Consider the following 21,795-nt stretch of genomic DNA (forward strand, 5'->3'; position numbering starts at 1 on the left):
ACCATGCCCATCTGTGCTGCTGACAGACAAAAAACAACATAAATGATCTAGCTATCTAAGACACTTTAATAGCATTACAGTGTTATGTGTGTGCCCTTGAAAGTTCAAGCTCTGGCAGTTGGATAAACAAAATGATCACACCTGCAGAGAGAGCAAGCACTTTTTCAGAGAAAGCACACAAGGTCTGCCCAATCAAAGCACATACTCCTAGAGCCAACCTGTGGGAGAAGCCAACGCGCCTCTCCGGTGATGCTCTCAGAACTGTCAGGCGACATCTGCGCTGCCAAGCCAGACTGTAAAACCCTAATCCTATGTAGTGTAGAAACCACAGCTGCAGAATACAAATTACAGTGTACTGTAAGAAGTCCCAAATGTGATCCTCCTTTTTCATTCAACAAAGCAGTGCATTCTGGGAGCTGTAGTGTGTGCTTGCTTCATTTCACTCAGTTGGAGTAACACTTCTAAAAAGAAAAACCCTGCCTGAATATAAGCTGTGGGGCGTCAAACTTAATTGCGGGGCATCAAGTGACGGGGGGTCAGTAAACAGCTCTGTAATGAGCCATCACTAATGTTTTGTCATTTATATCCCGGCTGGGAGTGTGTGTCAAAAGGGAAGGGACTCCAAATACTGTTCAAACCCCCCCACTGTAATAATCACACTCCGGATACTTTTACATGTTAGTAAGGCCTTCCTGAACAGAATACTATGCTTGGCATTATGTATTTGATTGCATTTTTAAAACAGTAACAGAACAATGTCTAAATAAGTGCAGACATTGTTTAAACATTGCCAATTTAACAGAATATTTGTCCAAGATTCGGATGGAGGCCAGATGATTTTTTTTTTGCCACTGGGGAGGGACGCGACATGAAAACATTTGAAGACCACTGATATAAGCTCTTCGATGTACCTGGAGCGGATCCATAGCCCTAAATGTGACATAATTCAGAGCTCTCAAGTGCCCCAGCTCCATGGATGAGCAGAGCCTCCAGGACGGGTTTTTACTATGCATTCGGCTGCTTCTAGCCACTACAAATCCAGATTACAAGTACCAGAATGCAAAGAAAAAAAAGCGAGATTGAATAAGCTTCTCGTGTAAGGTTTGCAAAATTTGAGAATTCAGCATATACTAGTTAAAGAAATATGCTGGCAGTAACTTGCAGAGTTATGGTCACACCAAAGAGGCCAAGGATGGAATGGGCACGCAGAGTGCATATAAAACTGCATGTGCTGGCATGTGGGTGTGAGTAGCTGTACACATACACAGGGTTAAACAAACACCTTCAGGCACAGACTCACCGTGGCAAGCATGGGCACACAGGCGAGTACTCCGGTACACAGCTGCATTATACATGACACACACTCCGGTACCAACATACACACTTGAGAAACTGTTTCAGAACCATCAGATTCCACCAGCGAGTAGCTGATCCACTCATGTCTTTACTTTGATTTCTGGGACTTGAAGTCCTGGCTTTTTAATGGCTGACACAGGACTACGATTCCCAGCATGAACCGAAAAAGACCAGGCCTGGATTAGCTGCTGAGGCATGGAGTGAGCGCTGCTGCCCGTGTATAAAGCTCGTTATAAATCCGGATGACAAGTACCGGAGTGTAAAGAATAAACACATGGAAAACCAATCCACCCTTTACGGATCCTGCTCTGACCTCTTTTTAGATCTTTCGGGGCACTTTAGTACACATTAAAATCAATCATATAATCATATAGGGTGTCTTCAAAACAATAACACAAATTGTTGATAAAGAACAGTAACTTCGAAATAGATTAAAAACGGGTACGTTTTCAATAATCCTAAAAAATTTACATTAATTTGAGGGAAAATTTTATTGTCGGTAAAAGTCTGAAGGGGGCACCCGGATTTGAACCGGGGACCTCTTGATCTGCAGTCAAATGCTCTACCACTGAGCTATACCCCCTGCGGTCAGTTCTCCTAGGGACCTTGACTGATCTGGACACTGCTGACGTGGACATACTGGGAGGCACTTCCTGGTCTCGGGCTGGATCATCAGTGGGAGGGAGTATGGAACCGGGGGATGGACAGTCCCTAGCTACAACTGAGATATATTTATGGAAAGGCGGAGAAGCCATCTGCTGGTCCCCTAGTGAGGAAGCGCCTCGAAGCCTGGACGCTGGTCCTGGGGGAGGGACAGTCCCTAGCTGCCACTGAGATATATTTATGTAAAGGCAGAGAATCCACCTTCTCGCTCACTATTGAGGGAGCGCCTCGAAGCCACGCTGCTGGAGGAAGGTACTGTCCGTAGCCGGCTATGAGCTATATATTTATTTTAAATTATTGACAGAGAACCGACCTAACTACAAAACAATACAATAGGATGTCTTTTATTATCTTTGGCTCACACCCTCGGCTCCGCCCAGTGCCTGTGATCGAGGACTTGGAAAGCGTCTCTTTCTGTCTGACCCCCATCCTGTTGTGAGGCTGAAATTAACAGGGGTCTCCTGCACTGATGTCTGAGGCAGAGACAGGCACATCTCTGATGTCTGATGTAAAGACAGGCGCATCTCTGATGTCTGAGGTAGAGACAGGCGCATCTCTGATGTCTGAGGTAGAGACAGGCGCATCTCTGATGTCTGAGGTAGAGACAGGCGGATCTCTGATCTGCTGCTTCTTAAAAACACGTTATTGACAAACTCAGTTTCATCCTTCACATATTACCATCATCTCATCGGAGGAAGGTCCCCTCCCTTTACTAATCAAATTAACATCACAGCCATTCACTATTTAAAACAAGCATTTGCAATGCAATGGGTCTCGCGCTTGTTCGAGTTAGAGCTATTATCGCTGTAAATTCCTAACTGGACTTTTGTTGCCACAAAAATAAAAAATGAAAAGTAAAACAGTTGACATAAGCGAGCTGACTCAAAGCGCCACGGCCGCCATGAGAGTGAGCGGCAAGGAAAGAGAGACACAGAAGGAAAAAGAAGTTTGCTCACAATCAAAAATATCCGCAAACATGCAATTATTAATGTAACAGGGTCGTGTCCAAGGCAGTAACAAAACCGCCCGAGGCAGGACAAACTTAAAGCATTTACCCATGATAGCAAAGGATTTTTGAAAGGCAAGCCCATGAACGACTGATAGTGATGGGACGTGCGGTGGGCGCAGTTAAAAGCCCACAGACAGATTACAACATGTCGGAAGAGCAGCGCTTGCGCGCTTCTATCCTCGACCTAAAAAGGCATCTATGGCATGTGAGGCCATCCCAACAAAACCCAAGTGGAACTACAACTCCCATGACCCTCAGCTCTCGATCCCCTCGTAACCTCCGATTCCGGTGGTAAGTGCCAGGTGGAAGATGTCTTTTTTCCTTCTCTGTATGGACCGCGAGAGCTGGCGCACCACTGGGTTCAGGGTCCGTAGGGGGTGCAGCTGGCTCTGCTCTGGCGCCTGTCATGAGGATGCTGGGAGTACAGCTGAGGTGTTCCCATGATGAGATGGACCTACAAGTCCCAGCATGCTCTGTGGTTGGTTGAAACAAGCATTAGTAAAGCCAATAGGTCTAGCCTATATGAGAACTATTTGCTTTGCCAATGCCTTTTAGCCATGCTGTACAGCAGTGTGGCTGAAGTTCAACATGGCTAATTAAAAGTCAGAGGCATTGGGGAGAGTGGTGCAGAGTAAAGTGGCATAGCTTAGAGTGGAATGGCGTGCCCTAGAGTGGCATAGACTAGAGTGGTATAGACTAGCATAGAGTAGAGCAAAGTGGTGAAGATTGAATGGCATAGAGAAGAGAGGTGTAGATTAGTCTGCTACGGAGTGGAGTGGCGTAGAGTAGGGTGGCACAGAGTGGCATGGACTAGAATGGCGTGGAGTAGTGTACAACAGAGTGGAGCAGAGTGGTGTAAAGTGGCACAGATTGGAGTGCCAAAAAGTGGCAGTGTGTGGAAGGGAGTAAAGTGGCATAGAGTGGAGACACATGGAGTAGAGTGGTGTAGAGTGGAGTGGCCTTAAAGTAGACTGGGAGGATCCAGGCCCCAACATCCCAGGGAAATGCCGCAGTATAAGTGTCTGGTGGAAGGTGCAGCCTCTTAAAATACGGTGACCTGCAAACCTTCCCACATCTCAAACATTCGATGCATGCTCTTGTAAGAATGAGCCTCTCTAAAACCAGAGAAGCCTACCTTCCACAGATGCCAGACCAGGTCCCCCATGCAGCAAAGAGACCGATCAGAAGCAATAATACAAAAAATACCAACGCAAAGGCCAAGCCCGCCCAAGTTCAGGCAGCATAATAAGCACACATTAACATTGCAAATATGGGGCTTCAAATATCTGTTCCTTAAGAAGGCATGAGATAGCTTCTGATGGCTGTATGTCAGAATGTGAATATCAAACAATATCACGAGTGTCCTAAGTACAGCCAGACAAAAATACGGTGTCTTAAAAATTGAAAATATCAGCCTATTGGAGTTAATAATCAAATCTACACCCACTGAAGTGATAGGTTTTCAAGTGATATTGAGCCCACGCTATTCTGGAACTATACTGATTCAGAGGGAAGCTTTTTACAATTAAAAACATTTGATCCTGACAGTGTATCTACATGATTGTATGTCAAGATATCGAGCACAAAAATATCATAGCCCAAATAAAATAATTTGAAGGTAAGTATATGCAGGTAAGTGAAGATCTACTATTCCTAATTCACGTACACTGAAGATCAAATCAAATCATTAACATTTATTAAGTGCGCTACTCACCCGTGCGGGTCTCAAGGCGCTAGGAGAAAGGGGGGGGGTTACTGCTGCTCGAAAAGCCAGGTTTTTAGGTGTCTCCGGAATGCGGAGTGGTCCTGGGTGGTCCTGAGGCTGGTGGGGAGGGAGTTCCAGGTCTTGGCTGCCAGGAAGGAGAAAGACCTCCCACCCGCCGTGGAGCGGCGGATGCGAGGGACGGCAGCGAGCGCGAGGCCAGAGGAACGGAGGAGGCGGGTGGGGACGTAGAAGCTGAGGCGTCGGTTGAGGTATTCCGGTCCCTTGTTGTGGAGGGCTTTGTGTGCGTGGGTGAGAAGTTGAAAGGTGATCCTTTTGCTGACTGGGAGCCAATGCAGGTGTCTCAGGTGTGCGGAGATGTGGCTGTTGCGGGGTACGTCGAGGATGAGGCGGGCCGAGGCGTTTTGAATGCGTTGCAGGCGATTTTGGCGGTGGTCCCAGCGTAGAGGGTGTTGCCGTAGTCCAGGCGGCTCGTGACGAGGGCGTAGGTCAAGTTTTTTCTAGTGTCCAGATTAGGTTGCGGGCGTGGTCTGTGGGGGGCGGTGCCGAGGGCCGTGGGCCACCAGGAGTCGTCCCAGATGGACGGGGTGTTGCCGAGGATGAGGACTTCAGTTTTGTCAGAGTTCAGCTTTAGGCGGCTGAGCCTCATCCAATCTGCGACGTCCTTCATACCCTCTTGTAGGTTGGTCTTGGCGCTGGCGGGGTCCTTGGTGAGGGAGAGTATAAGTTGGGTGTCGTCGGCGTAGGAGGTGATGATGATGTCGTGCTTGCGTACGATGTTGGCGAGGGGGCTCATGTAGACATTGAAGAGTGTCGGGCTGAGCGATGAGCCTTGAGGTATGCCGCAGATGATCTCGGTGGCGTCTGAGCGGAACAGTGGGAGATAAACTCTTTGGGAACGGTTTGAGAGGAAGGAGGCGATCCAGTCCAGGGCCTGGCCTTGGATCCCAGTGGAGCGGAGGCGGGTGATTAGTGTGCGGTGACAGACGGTGTCGAAGGCAGCCGAGAGGTCGAGGAGGATGAGGGTGACTGTTTCACCGTTGTCCATCATGGTTCTGATGTCGTCTGTGACTGAGATGAGGGCGGTTTCCGTGCTGTGGTTGGTTCGGAATCCGGTTTGTGACGGGTCAAGCAGGTTGTTGTTTTCCAGATAAATACATACAGGTGGAGCTGAGAATAGTAAAGCTATACTTAACTTTATATACTTACCGTCACCATATTTGGTAGTCTATGTACTCTTTGTAGGGCAATTTTTAGAATTCAGCCGTGTGGTGTCACGCCCAACAGTAAAGATACAAGTGGCGCTCCTAAAACTCAAGCCCAGAGTTAGAAACAAGGACTAGTGATGTAGGACCTGCCTTCACTCTGGCAAAGGGCTCTTCCTGCAATGCTGTTTTGCATGGCCTTTTAAAGATCCTAGAATGAGATCTATCAGGCCTTGGAAAAAACAACTCAGTATTGAATTGTTTTGGTCCATGGTTCTCACCATACTGTGCAAAGACCTGGTGAGAAGCTCTAAACATAATTTTGCTCTCTGCTCTGCCACAGGTTTGTGCACAAAAATGCAAGGGTTTTCCATGCTCATGGATACTGTGTAAAGCATTCTGCATTGTTCGTGATTAAAGGAGTGCATGCATGTGTGCTGTGTGTTTCTATGAGTGAATCTGTTCTAAAAAGAAGCCCCAGCGCTCCACGAGGAACCCAAGGCCGGCAACAGGCATTTCCAATTGGTGTCTACAAATGGAACCTTCCGTTACCAGGGCATCCCTTTGCAGTGTTCTGGAAGATGGAATATTCTAGATAATGGAAGGTGTTCTTCTATAGCTGGTGGGCTGGCCCACCTGAGAGAGACATTGTCTAACGAGTGATAGGTCTGCCTTCTGAAAGTACTGTGGTGGACATATGAAGAGTCCAGACAGCGGCATCACTTGAATGCAGGAAACCATGTGGCCGCAAAGTCTAAGGAAGCATCTTGCAGGAAGCTTGGCTCCTGCCTGAAGATGAGATCAAGCTGCAACAATGGGAGAAGGAACCTCTCTGCTGGTGGCAAGGCCATGGCCCTGGTGGTGCCCAAGTGCCCCCCAACCAAGGTGAGCTTCTAAGTGGGTGAAAACCAACACAGATGTTGTTACTTAGACACCACACTTTAGAGAACACTATTGGCCTGATTTACCCCATCTGCTGAAATATAAATCTCATAATATCCCATGGGATTTATATTTTGTTGAACCGGATATCTGTCACGGTTGTGACAGAGTAACTCATCCACCAAGATCTAAATCTGGCCCTACGTCTAGAGCGGAGTGAAGGACCATTTACATTTGGGGTATGTGTCAATGCCCCATCTTTGTGTGAGCCAGTAAGCAAGGATGTACATTTATCTGGTGCCTGTGTGCATGATACACCGTTTTGAGCCACACAATTTCTGAACCTAGTGAAGATGAGATCAGGTCAGAGGAATTTAAACTGCCAACCGCAACCAATAAAAGCAATCTGAATTGACTTACACAATCTACACTGTCTGGGCTGTGGAAGGGTCAAGCCCCTCTTCGATGTGGCTGCCTCTGTGTGGGTATTGTAACAACAGTTAAGAAGCAACGAGAGTCGCCCATTTAGATTCTTCTGTCTGCTCGCATGGACCACTAAGGAGGGGTGGGCCAGTTCAGGGAAGCAGGGTGTGGATGATCGGAGACAGCGGGACCGGTTGATCTGACAGGTTGTGCGATGGAGCTTTTCAGATGCTGTGTAGGACAGGTGGGTCAGAGGCAGTGAGGGACAGGCTGGTCGTGGAACAGAGATGGTAAAAGACTGAGTGGGACAAAGCAGTTTTACAAAAATAAAATGACACAGTTAAACAAGCATTGGCAAAGCCACAAGTCTGGCCACTAAAAGACAGACCTACTCACTTTGCCATGTTTGCTTCGTCTTGGCAAGAGTAGCGGAAAGGGATGCAAGATGACGTTCGGAAAAAGGTTTCCAATGCAGTGCCCTCACATGGAGACAAGACGATACAGCCGGTGTTCCCTGCCAGGGTCGGACTGGAAGGCAAAATAGTCCCAGGCATTCAAAAAAAGAGGCCCACATTTGCAGATCACAACCTTTCATGAATCATTATGTGGTTACCATTAAAGGCTCACTTTGGGGAGAAATTTGAGGAAATTATGCTTTTTAAAGTTCCAAAGGCCAGTAGCATCATCCAAGACTGGAAACACCATTGTTCCACTACAGGTCACCCACTTGTCTTCTGACACTTACCGTCAGCCCAATAAAGCTCTCACCTTCAGGTCCCTGAAAGCATTGCTCTCTTTTAGATGCCCAAGCCCTTGCTTACCCTCGGATCTCTGGATCCTTTGTCAGCACATAAAAATCCTGGTAATCCCTAGATATTCTCAGTGACTCCTAACCAACATGGCCCCAGAGGTTCACGCTCATACTCAAGTCTTTAGCCTACTGCTCCCCTCCCATGGGTGAACCCATGGATTCTGCGAATCCTAAAGACATGTGGCTCACACTCCCTATGAGTTGGTCCCTAAACTACCCACTTACCAATAGGGCCCTTAAGCTCATGTCCATTCTTTGGTCCTGAGGATGTTGCTCAGGCTCATATCTACGAGGCTCCAGCTCACTCTCAGATGCCTTTGGTCAGGCTCATCTTCTGACCACCTGATTTCCCTGTTTACCTTTAGGCCCAGTAGCTCTGGTTCACTCATACCTAAAAGCTTTGGGATACCCTCAGTTCACTGAAAACATGTTCATCATGGGCAACGATTTCTGTGTAGTTCCCTTGCTGCTTGGCACATAGGGGCCAATTACAATTTTGGCACTCCGTCAGTCGGACTCTCAACTGCCGTATTATGATGCTCCGAGGGGCTGGAAGGTGCAGACAGTGTGGTGGCGCTGGCTTTGGCTCCAAGGGAGAGCCGGCCCAATGCCACTGCACCATCTGTGCCACCAGCACAGTCAGAATGTGCACTGTTGCCACTGCGTACTGTGCGCGTTCCGACTATGCTGACGGGGGCCACTGCACAGCCCATGACATGGGCATGGGCAGTGCAGGAGCCCCCCTGTGGCCCCTTCTCTGCCTTTCTGCCAACCATTGTGGCTTGCTGCAACCGCAGGATCTGTGATCCTGGCAGTTGCCACGGTCTTGTGTCAGTCTGACCACCATCCTCCAAATGTGGCGATTGGACCGCTGAGGATGTGACGGTCTGACCGCCACCGCAGGTACAGCAGTCCCAGGACTGCCGTACTCGTAATCAGGCCCCTAGTCACCGCGAGATCTCTAAAGCTCCCATTGGCATTGGGGAGGTGAATATTTGCTTCAGGGGTATTGCTACATTTAGGTCCCTGAGCCTGGAGCTCAATCTCAGCTTCCTGGGGTTCGTACCCATCTCTGTTTTCCAAAGCCTTGCTCACTCCCAGGTCTTAAAGGCTCCTGATTGCACCAATGACTCAGTAGCTACCTGCTTTAGAAAACCATAACATTATCACAAGAAATTCAATGGATTTCTGTGTTTGTGAGTACTTTGATTTCTGCAGTCTCCAAAGCTGACTCAGGGAAGTGGAGGGACCATGTGCTGGCTCTGGTAGTGAACAGACCAAGAGTCTGATTTTGAGTTGAGTGACAATAAAAAAGCCACCTATTTCTGGAGGAAGTGTTAAGACCAGAGGAGAATTGACTGGTGGAGTTTCCTTTACCACACGTTTTTTTAAGGAAACCCCACTGGTATGTTCAGCTGTGAATTCAGCACTTCCATTAGGTGTCCGCCAACTTCTAAATCAAGCCATAAACTACAGAACCACTAGAGAACTGAGGAGTGTGCATGAGGCCAACCCCCCTGATCCTTATTCTCACTGACCAGGACACTTCCGACATCCTCTGCTCCATCCATGCTTTGTTTCATCATCCGCTGTACACTCCCTCCATTCTCCTTTCTCTCCAGTTCTGTGTACAGCCCTTCACTCTCTGTACCAATCTTTCATCAACCCTTCTCAGCTCTCAGTCTTTCCTCTCCTTTCCTATGTTTGTCTCTTAGCCCATCTCCCTTCCTCTTGCATGCGTTTCTCTCTCTCTCCTTTTTTCCCTCTCCTCTTTCACTCCAGGACGGAGGGTGAAGGATTTGTTCAAACGCAACACTGCCAAAAAGGGTATTTTCCTTTTATCTGTTTCTATTTCATTTTTTAATTTGCAAAGTTACTTAAAACTTTTCTGGTTCTTGGTGTTTTTACTTTCATTACATTGCACAGTATTTGAATGAAACTCCCAATATCAATCCAAGTCAACTGGCAGCAGGCACCCGCAGTTTGTCTGTCCATTCGCTGTGACCTGCTGTGGTGGACAAAGATCCCCCCACACCGAAGACTTGTTAACTTGGTGCCTAAAATAGGCCCCCCACAAATGCTCTCTGTCACTTCTGAAGGGGGTGCACTACATGATGGGCGTCCGGCGGCCGATCTATTGTAATTCTGCAAGTAACAACCACTGGGCCTAATACATGGCTTGCTCAGTCTGCCTCTCACCCTGAGCTGCAGCAGTGTACTGGTTGGGAAAATCAGCCCAGGTATGTGAAGCTCCGTTAAGCAGTCAAACATCTATAGAGCGAGGCAAATCACCAGTGAGGGTCTTGAAGTGCTGATTCACAGATGGAAACATGCATTTGCAGTGCAACGGGTCTTGCATTTGCTTGCGTTAGAGCTATTGGCCTTGTAAACTCCTAACCAGACTTTTCTTGCCACATAAACTGAAAATGAAAAGTAAAACAGTTCACATAAGCGAGCCCATTCACAGCACCACGGCCGCCATGAGCATTAGCGTGAAGAGACACACAAAAGGAAAAAGAAGTTCGCTCGCAGTCAAACTTATCAGCAAACCTGCAATTAGCCATGTAACAGGGGTGGTGGCCAAGGCGGTAACAAAACCTCCCCAAAGAGGGACAAACGTAAAACATTTACCAATGTCATCAAAGCATTTTTTAAGGGCAAGCCCACGAACGAGTGGTAGTGATGGCCATGAGGTGGGCGTGGTTAAAAGCCCAGATAGATATCAACACGTGGGAAAGGCAGCACTTGCGCGCTGCTGTGCTCAACCTAAAAACGGCCCACCAGCTCTCCTCTGTCACAGGCCCCTCCGGCACCGGCCAATGCCCACCTAGCCAATCCGACCCTGTTCCGCGCCCGCCCTCCTTGTTGCTTCTCTGGACTAACTCTAGGCTCGGCCAGACAAACACTCAGGGCACCGGCTGGGACTGCACTATCGGGTGAGACAGGCACATCCCTGGTGTAGATGTTTTTACTCACAGAGCCTTCTCCAGCTCTTCAAGAAGCTGGTGAAACGCAGAGGAAGAAAGCCAGCTTTCCAAACTCTGAACCTGTAAGCTTCTTTTTAACCCCTTATCTACATTTGTCTTTAATTACTGTGTACATATTTGTGACATTATTAACTCTACTAATAATAATAACAGTAATAAATATGACAAAAAAACATGTTCAGCCAGGATTCCACCAGGACAGACCGCAAAATCCAAACTAGACATTCCTGGTAAGGCCGGGCACTTCCTAATGTCCCCACATTACTGAGAAGTTCTGGACTGTTCAAGCCTCAAACGTTTTGTGAAAAGTTCCAGGTTTTCCTGAGCAGGTCTCCCAAGTTTGCCTTCCACAGTGAGGGTGGTCTCCAGTCACTGCTGCCATAAGCCAGGGTGAGAGGTGAGATGCAAACCCGGGTCCGGGCAAAGCTGCTCTCCAGGGCCTCGCGCCCGGGTGGTGAGATGTCCAGGGGGCTCGCCCTCCCCAGCCGAGGTGCAGGGACTGGAAAGAGATCAGTGGAAGCGGCGAGCACGAGACTCACCCTCGCAGCCTCCCTGAGCCCCTCACGTCACTAGAGGACCGGTCCTGCATCCGCCTCCATCCGGGGCGGGCGGACGCCTCGCGGGACATCAACGCTGCTGGGGTCCTCCGCTGATGCAGGGCTGCAGGACACGAGCACACCCTCGGAGCACACCGCCGCTCTCCTAGCATGAGCCAAGATGGATGCATTGTGCATGGTTCCTGGAGCACCAGAGTACCACCGGTCACCATGTGAATACCACTCTCCCACAGCCACCATGTGATTTCCACTCTTCCACAGTCACCATATGAATACCACTCTTCCACAATCACCATATGAATATTGGGACCGAAGAACATGCTCCTCTGTGGCACACATGTGGGCACCGGGGCGTTCACGATGGGGTCGCAGAGAGGAGGAGCATGGCACGAGTTTGAGTCTCGGGTGGGCACATCCAGGCCATGACGCTGCCTCCCATGCTGACCCTGTCTGTATACTGTGGCAGCCTCGTGCCTGCGCCGTGTTACGCAGAAGACGTGTCTGCCTTTGGGACACAACTGGGAAGCCAGGCTTGCAGTGCAGGAGGACCCGGGAGGTGAGAGCGAGGAGCAGAATCCAGGCCAATGATCATGCATATATAGAAGTGTGCCTAGCTATGAATCCCAGTTACAATGGATCTGTATTTTATGAAACTGAGAAGGAGGTCAGGGTGACCTGGGCTTGCTCACATTCGAAACTGTCATCACTGAGCTTTCTCACAGCCTCTGGACCTTAGTAAAAGACGCACAAAACGGTGCACAACTGGAGAGCCTGTAAAAGTTACCGGAAGTGAGCACAAACTCCCCACTACCAGGGAGCACTGCCACTGGGCCAGGCCACGCGCGCTTCAGGGGGACCACTCCCGAATGTTTCATGTCTGCAGCTGATGTGACGTCACGCAGAACCCACAAGGCAGCAGGGGAATTTCAAGATGGCCTCTGGTAACAGCCCCTACAACCTTCAGGTTTGGAGAAAGATACATACATGAAATTAGCATGTTGTGGGGGTCCATTTAAAAAATAAGGATGGGCGCCCAGGCGAGTGACGGACTCTCCTGTTTATGGAAATCAGGTGTCACGTTTAAAGCACTGAGCATACATGTCCCGTGTTGTTGACTGTTGGTTCTCTCTCCTCATTGCAGGAGAGGACAATGCTTCAGAAAGCACCTAACACCACAGCTGAGGGGCCGCAGCTCACTCCCTCGTACCCTGTGCCATCTCAGCTCTAAAGGTTGTGGGTGGCATCAACCACCTTAACAGAGCATGTTAAGTGATGACGGACAGCCCATTTATGAACTTTGCAAATCTCCTTCTGTAGACTGGCTGAAGGGAAAGCAAAACATACAGAAATGTACCATATCCCAAAAATTAGGTCAACAGCACGACAAGTCTCTTTACCCAGGCTTCAGAGTGCAGCGCGGGCGACAAACTTCTGCAGGTAAACTCACCTACCCACAAATGTCTGAAATCCATGGTCCTGGCTTCTGTTCCTGCGAAAACAGCTCCACTCGAAACAGTCCAATAGATTCCCTCCACAGGAATCTCTCCATGGCTTTTCACAGCTTTGTCGGCTTCTAGCCACTAGCGACACACCTGTAAGTACTGCTTTGGACTGCAGTCCTCCCTCTAAACCACCCCTGCATGACAGAGTCAAGGAACCTCTGCATCCCTGTCTTTGAACCACTGACTGATCTCAAGCTTGTGTGAGGGTGATTTGTAGCTGTAGGGTGAGTGCTTTAGGGGAAGGAGAGGGTGTGGGGGCTCAGCACCTCTATTCTCTTTCTACTGGTAGGGCCAGGACCGGACTGGCCGTAGCGGGCATCGGCTGCTTCCCCGGGAGGCTGAAAAGGAGGGGGCCAGTTTTGCAGCAGTGGGGGCCGGTTTTGCAGGGTGCCACAATATATCGGCTCCCAGTCACCTTGCTCACCTCCAAGTGTTATAATATCTGGTTAAATCCATTTCTTCAAAAACAAAATAGAAAGGCTCAGAATAGTGGGAGGTTTAGCAAAAATTGGTCCTCTGCATGTACTCCCATATATACCGAAAAACAATGAATGCACAGTTTAAAAAAGAGTGAGCAGATAATGTTTTCACCTTGGTCTAGGGGAAAACAAGTTACGGTTCCTGTGAATGACCTGAGTCAGGAACAAGTGCCCTCACTCACCAATCGGTAACATGCTTCATCATCGGGCTTTGCTCCTCGTCAGACCGGTATTGCAATGTCTGACGGCCCCCTTGTTGGGGATCTTTACCGGAGATCTTTGGTAGAAAGATGTTGTGAATGAATGAAGGAATGTGGGACTGGTGTGAGAACTGTTAAAATTGACTAAAAGGACCATGTAGTGAAATGTTCAATGGGGATATGGGTCTCTGTCAAGATTAAAAACAAAAAGGGGGAAGAAGGAATAATGCCAGTTTTACCCTATTCAGAAAATGGAGTCAAATATCGGAGAGCCCTAAATTCTAGGAACCAACTATGTGTAAGGAACAGTTCGAAATCCCTACACTGCCTAAAGAGAAAAAGGTCAACATGTTTCACGGTTAAACAGTCTAAAGAGATCTAGGTGCGGAGCAGGGCAGGTACAGATGGCAGCTGCAATCTACACTCAAATTCGCTTATGATTGTATTGGCGAGACCAAGTAGGCTCTCCGCTATTTCTGAGAGGGCTCCAGGTGAGATTTGGGCACATTCAGCAAAAAACCCAGGTGGAACAACAACTGGGTTGTCACCTGCAAATGGTGCAGCACCAACTCTGGAGACTTGGTTTTGAGCTGCCAATCGTCCAGATAAGGGAATAACGATATTCCCCTCTTTCTGAAATGCGATGCAACCACTGCCATCACCTTTGTGAAGACTCGAGGTGCTGAAGTAAGACCAAAAGGAATGACCACAAACCGGTAGTGCTGTGACCCTACCATGAACCGGAATTACTTCCTGTGCAAATGCAGAATGGGAATGGGAAAATATGCATCCCGCAAGTCGATAGAAACCATCCAGTTTTACTTGTCCAGAGCCTTGTCCAGCGCCAGAAGCACCTGACCTAGGATTAACATTTTGAACTTCTCCTGCTTGAGGTACCAATTCAAAACCCTCAAGTCTAGCATGGGCCTCAAACAACCATTTTTCTTGGGGATCAGGAAATATCTTGAATAACATCCCTGCCCCCTTTCCTGCTCCGGAACCACTCCACTGCACACTTTAACAGCAGATTTTGTTCTGTGTGTGTAGGAAGTTGGCTCTGTATGTGCTATTTCAAAGTAAGGAATAGCATGCACAGAGTCCAAGGGTTCCCCTTAGAGGTAAAATAGTGGTAAAAATAGATAATACTAATGCTCTATTTTGTGGTAGTGTGGTCGAGCAGTAGGCTTATCCAAGGAGTAGTGTTAAGCATTTGTTGTACATACACATAGACAATAAATGAGGTACACACACTCAGAGACAAATCCAGCCAATAGGTTTTTATATAGAAAAATATCTTTTCTTAGTTTATTTTAAGAACCACAGGTTCAAATTCTACATGTAATATCTCATTCGAAAGGTATTGCAGGTAAGTACTTTAGGAACTTCAAATCATCAAAATTGCATGTATACTTTTCAAGTTATTCACAAATAGCTGTTTTAAAAGTGGACACTTAGTGCAATTTTCACAGTTCCTAGGGGAGGTAAGTATTTGTTAGGTTAACTAGGTAAGTAAGACACTTACAGGGCTTAGTTCTTGGTCCAAGGATGCCCACCGTTGGGGGTTCAGAGCAACCCCAAAGTCACCACACCAGCAGCTCAGGGCCGGTCAGGTGCAGAGTTCAAAGTGGTGCCCAAAACACATAGGCTAGAATGGAGAGAAGGGGGTGCCCCGGTTCCGGTCTGCTTGCAGGTAAGTACCCGCGTCTTCGGAGGGCAGACCAGGGGGGTTTGGTAGGGCACCGGGGGGGACACAAGTCCACACAGAAATTTCACCCTCAGCAGCGCGGGGGCGGCCGGGTGCAGTGTAGAAACAAGCGTCGGGTTTTCAATGTTAGTCTATGAGAGATCTCGGGATCTCTTCAGCGCTGCAGGCAGGCAAGGGGGGGATTCCTCGGGGAAACCTCCACTTGGACAAGGGAGAGGGACTCCTGGGGGTCACTTCTCCAGTGAAAGTCCGGTCCTTCAGGTCCTGGGGGCTGCGGGTGCAGGGTCTCTCCCAGGCGTCGGGACTTTAGGTTCAAAGAGTCGCGGTCAGGGGAAGCCTCGGGATTCCCTCTGCAGGCGGCGCTGTGGGGGCTCAGGGGGGACAGGTTTTGGTACTCACAGTATCAGGGTAGTCCTGGGGTCCCTCCTGAGGTGTCGGATCTCCACCAGCCGAGTCGGGGTCGCCGGGTGCAGTGTTGCAAGTCTCACGCTTCTTGCGGGGAGCTTGCAGGGTTCTTTAAAGCTGCTGGAAACAAAGTTGCAGCTTTTCTTGGAGCAGGTCCGCTGTCCTCGGGAGTTTCTTGTCTTTTCGAAGCAGGGGCAGTCCTCAGAGGATGTCGAGGTCGCTGGTCCCTTTGGAAGGCGTCGCTGGAGCAGGATCTTTGGAAGGCAGGAGACAGGCCGGTGAGTTTCTGGAGCCAAGGCAGTTGTCGTCTTCTGGTCTTCCTCTGCAGGGGTTTTCAGCTAGGCAGTCCTTCTTCTTGTAGTTGCAGGAATCTGATTTTCTAGGGTTCAGGGTAGCCCTTAAATACTAAATTTAAGGGCGTGTTTAGGTCTGGGGGGTTAGTAGCCAATGGCTACTAGCCCTGAGGGTGGGTACACCCTCTTTGTGCCTCCTCCCAAGGGGAGGGGGTCACAATCCTAACCCTATTGGGGGAATCCTCCATCTGCAAGATGGAGGATTTCTAAAAGTTAGAGTCACTTCAGCTCAGGACACCTTAGGGGCTGTCCTGACTGGCCAGTGACTCCTCCTTGTTTTTCTCATTATTTTCTCCGGCCTTGCCGCCAAAAGTGGGGCCTGGCCGGAGGGGGCGGGCAACTCCACTAGCTGGAGTGTCCTGCTGGGTTGGCACAAAGGAGGTGAGCCTTTGAGGCTCACCGCCAGGTGTGACAATTCCTGCCTGGGGGAGGTGTTAGCATCTCCACCCAGTGCAGGCTTTGTTACTGGCCTCAGAGTGACAAAGGCACTCTCCCCATGGGGCCAGCAACATGTCTCGGTTTGTGGCAGGCTGCTAAAACTAGTCAGCCTACACAGATAGTCGGTTAAGTTTCAGGGGGCACCTCTAAGGTGCCCTCTGGGGTGTATTTTACAATAAAATGTACACTGGCATCAGTGTGCATTTATTGTGCTGAGAAGTTTGATACCAAACTTCCCAGTTTTCAGAGTAGCCATTATGGTGCTGTGGAGTTCGTGTTTGACAGACTCCCAGACCATATACTCTTATGGCTACCCTGCACTTACAATGTCTAAGGTTTTGTTTAGACACTGTAGGGGTACCATGCTCATGCACTGGTACCCTCACCTAGGGTATAGTGCACCCTGCCTTAGGGCTGTAAGGCCTGCTAGAGGGGTGGCTTACCTATACTGCATAGGCAGTGAGAGGCTGGTATGGCACCCTGAGGGGAGTGCCATGTCGACTTACTCGTTTTGTCCTCACTAGCACACACAAGCTGGCAAGCAGTGTGTCTGCGCTGAGTGAGAGGTCTCCAGGGTGGCATAAGACATGCTGCAGCCCTTAGAGACCTTCCTTGGCATCAGGGCCCTTGGTACTAGAAGTACCAGTTACAAGGGACTTATCTGGATGCCAGGGTCTGCCAATTGTGGATACAAAAGTACAGGTTAGGGAAAGAACACTGGTGCTGGGGCCTGGTTAGCAGGCCTCAGCACACTTTCAATTGTAAACTTAGCATCAGCAAAGGCAAAAAGTCAGGGGGCAACCATGCCAAGGAGGCATTTCCTTACAGTGTGCTGAAGCAACAGCAGGTGATCCTCTGAGCAAAAAGAATGCTTGGGAGGGAAGAGAGGTGGAAACTCGGCATACCCATTTCCTACAATGCTCAACAACCTTGAGTTTGATGTTATTGACTCCACTCTTGAAGAAACTGAATCAACCTTCCCACTACAGGCAACACATGCTGCTGAAATGGGAGAGAACTGGGGCTGCTTTCCTGACAGGCTCACAGCAGAAGATGAGGAGAAGGAGGAAGGCTGCTGGACGGCACCATGTTGCCTAAGTCTTCCCTGGCCTCTGTAGGACCTGTAGAGGGGGCTTGCATATTGTTGCTGGTGCTGGTGCTGCTGCCTCCCATGAAAGGAGGAGCCAAGGCCAAATCCCCTAAATCTTCTGAGAGTTTTATAGGCGAGAAGAGAGATTGGAGACCCAGAGACTTAGCTGTGGCCTTATTCTCATTGAATCTTTCTAGTGCTGAGTCAGGCCCATCAAAAGAGAGGTCCATTAAGGTGGACTGAACATCAGGGGAAAATCCTGATCCCCTTAACCGTGCATGCCTTCTGCTGGCCATCAATATACCTATGGCCCTGGCAACAGAGTCCACAGTGTCCAGGCTAGATTGGATGACCTGCTTAGCCGCTGCCTGACTGTCCTGCAACAACTCTTTAAAATGCTCCTGCACATCCTGTGGAAGCTTAGGAACCACCTACTCAGCAGAGTCCATCAGTGCATGGATGTATCTGCCCAAGACACATGTAGCGTTCACAGATTTTAACACCAGGCTACATGAGAAAAACACCTTTTTTGCAGACTGTTCCAAACATTTCGACTCCCTATCTACAGGACTTGTAGGTAAGGAGCCGATTTAGCAGAACAAGAAGGCTGGACCACCAGACTTTCTGGTGTTTGATGTGGCTGAGGAATTGCGGGTCACCAGGTGCAGCCCTATATCTCCTAGTGATGACCTTAGACACAACCGGAGTAGTTACAGGCTTCCGCCACAAATCCAGATGTGGTTCCAACAATGCCTCATTAAATGAAAGCAAATGTTCTGATGCAGCTGAGGTATGGAGAACCTCAGTCAGTATGGTAGACTTTAGCTCTGATGTTGGCAATGGTAACTCTAAAAGGTCAGCAGCTTTCCTGATCACACTGTGATAAGAAGTTACTTCTGGAGGTGGAATACATCTAGGAGATAGCAATTCCCACTTCGGGGAGGTGTCCAGACCACTTGTCACCTCAATCTCTTCAAAACATGGACATGCAAAGGGATTGCTCTTTCCTCCAAATTCTGATACTCCTCCAGGTATTGCTGTTCCTCTAAGAGTCTCAGTGCCTCCCGTCTTGACCTTAACCCGGACTCCAGTCTCGGCATCGATAAATAATGAACTGAGGATGTATGTTGCGGCGCCGGAGAAGCGGGAGCCGTCGTTGTGACTTTTCCTCTGGTAGGCAATGAATGACTCGACGTCGGACAATCAGGCATGCCTAATACTGATAGAGTCATGGGCAAAAAGGGCATAAAAGGAGTCTGTTTATATGGCACCGGGAAGCCTAGATTGAAGGTTAATGGACCAGTGAGGCCCGCAGTCGCCCCAGCAGGCGTCATCGCCCTGTTAAAAATGCTGAACGTAGCATTTAAAAAGTCAGAAGGATCTGCCCCAGGAGTCAGCAATGCCGGATATTCTTGTTGTGGCTGGACTTAACCTGAGTCTCGCTCCTCCATCTCTTGTAGAGTAACAGGAGAGAACTGCGCCACCAAACTTGATGGCGACATTGAGATTTCAACCAAGGACGGCACTAGTGACGCGTCTGGCAACTTTGGTTGCGGAGGAGAAAGGGTGGTGGGTCACTTCCCAGGTCGAACGAGGGCGAGGCTTGGAAGCCGTTGACAAGGACCTCAGGCTAGCATCTCAGGAAGAGCAACGCCGAGAATTGTGGCAACACCACTTCTTATACGATTTCGAAGATCAATAGGAAAATGAGTCCTCTCGATGTCTGGATCTTCGACAGCCCCGCTTCTCCTTTTTGGCCTTTACCATGAACAGCTCCGCCTCTTCAGTGTGTTCAGATTTATACTCTGCCAAGAAGAGCACCCCCCAACATCGTGGTCGGAACTCAGGCACCAGCGGCAATTTTCGTGCAGGTCAGTGATTGACATATGAGCGCCACACTCCATACAAGGCTTAAAGCCAGACTTCGTAGGCGGAGGCTTTGTAGCACAAAGAAAACACAATGAAAAAGCTCCCTCAATACAGTGTAACACTTGGAGAGGTAGAAAAACAATTAGCGTCAAAGGCGTGGAAAAAAGGGAACTGACGTCAGCACGCCGTTGAGGACCTCTTATGGTTCCGATGACGTCAGATGGAGTCGCGTGCAGAGCCATTCCATTATGACGTCCTCATCAACGTGGAGAGCTAGAAAGAAAATATTTTGTTGAATGCTGGTACACTTGGAGAATTAAAAAGGTGAGGAATCCACAGGTAGATGTATCCATCAGAAATATATATAAAACTTACTGGCGCTTGCCAGTAGGTATAGTAAGGACCTAGCTTCCATGAAAAAGCATTTTTTGTTTTGCCAATAACTTCGGCACCGTTTGACGACTCGTCACAAAATTTTCAAAAGTAATATGCCACTCACTTCAGCTGCTGGTTTGAAAGTGGCCTAAAGAAAAGGCTTCTGCTAGGAAACCTTATTCTGTAGTTACTGATTATGTAGGCTACACCTCACTAGTGTAAAGACTCAGAATTAGATTTCATAATTGTAAATTTCCCCTTGAATATTGTAAGTTGGCTGGAAAAGAATGTTTCCCATGTGAGAGGTGGACAGCATTCTTTCATATAAGGATAAGGCGTTTGAGAGAAATTATGGGAGATCTGCGAGCTAATATTTGCTGTGGAATGTAGCGTGAGTAAATACTATTTGTAGCTGTTATTTGGTGTAAATGCGTTCAGTAGTTTTCTGGAAATTAAAGGCTAAATGAGAAGTAGTGAAAGATTCTGTTGTGTTAGATGTGATCAATAGAGACCTGAGGCACACTCAAGGGCCTCAACAGAGGTAGGGGAAACCACTAGGGTGTGCTTAAAATATTTAGGGCAAACAGGAGATGATGAGGTGTGTGAGAGGAATTCTTAGGAGAGAAGCAGTGAAGATGCACAGTGGAAGATGAGGTGTTTGAGAGGACCTCTTTAGAGAAAAGTAGTGGAGACATGGAGCGGAAGATTAGGAATTAGGTATTTTCAGAGGAAATCCGGTGGAAAAAGATGACTAGGAATTGATCTGGCTGTGTCAATACTTACAGGCCTTTGATAGTGGTTCAGTAGAAAAGTGTCTCTGTATTGATCCACACAATAGTTACATGTTTTATGCTAGTTGGAACATAGTCCTCAGCTTAATGAAGACCTCTCCGTGGCCACCAAAGATGAGAGGAGAAATGGAGACAGTTAAGAGTAGGAGTGGGTATGTGTGGTCCATTGTGTGATTTTCCAGCATCGGAAAAATCATCTATATGGCCAGGAATCCTAGACTTGTAGAGTCAGAGCAGACCCCCAAAAGAGGAGGTTTCGGGGGTGTCACCACCATAGCTCAACCCCTTCGTGGGGTCAATAATGGACATCCTGATTATATGGCTCCAGTTTCCCCAAGGTTTATGGGTGTGCCTATGGGCTGGCCATCCTTTAAGAATAGCATGCCTGTCACACGATAACCTGTGATATCACAATACTGAGCAAAGCACAATGAAGGTACCTGGGGCGCCTCGGTGCTGTCACAATGAGGCGGTTGCCATAACATCCAGCCTCTGGCCCTTGCACACAGAGCCCCACTGGTGAAAAAACAGGCCCCTGAGCACAATGCCAAGACATAACAGATGTTGGTAAATGCACAATGGTGGGCACTGCTTCAGTGTCAGCACCAAACAGCAGCATCAATGAGCATTTATGAGGCCCAAAAGTATTGGAAAACCTGACACGGAGGTGAAGATGGTGAATCGGAGCAGGCGAGGGAAGGCGCTGAGGCCCCCTCAGATCCAAAATACTGAAGAGACCCGAAGGGTAAGTAGCAGAGAAAATACAAGCCTTCATTTCTATTAGACATGCTAGAAAATGAACCTGCACGGGATCACACACAATGGTCCATTGCAAGTAAGTCAATGGACTCTTAAGTCCTCTGGGTTGTTGCCAACTCTAGCACCCTCTACAAGCCCTTGGCACCCCAAAAAAAGACTTCCCACTGCACTCCAGCAGGACACGTACTGCTTCCACTTCCTGTCTTACAAAGC

At 48.6% G+C, this 21,795-nt stretch overlaps 1 protein-coding gene and 1 non-coding gene across 2 annotated transcripts in view; one reads left to right on the forward strand and one right to left on the reverse strand.

Annotated features, from left to right (window-relative positions):
* Positions 1-21,795, forward strand: part of FBXO24 (F-box protein 24) — a 109,360-nt gene that overhangs the window by 30,155 nt on the left and 57,410 nt on the right. The window lies entirely within an intron of this gene.
* Positions 1,868-1,939, reverse strand: TRNAC-GCA (transfer RNA cysteine (anticodon GCA)). The gene has a single exon. It is a non-coding gene; the product is annotated as a tRNA-Cys (tRNA).

Source organism: Pleurodeles waltl, chromosome 12, assembly GCF_031143425.1.
Source record: "Pleurodeles waltl isolate 20211129_DDA chromosome 12, aPleWal1.hap1.20221129, whole genome shotgun sequence".
Lineage (NCBI taxonomy): Eukaryota > Metazoa > Chordata > Amphibia > Caudata > Salamandridae > Pleurodeles > Pleurodeles waltl.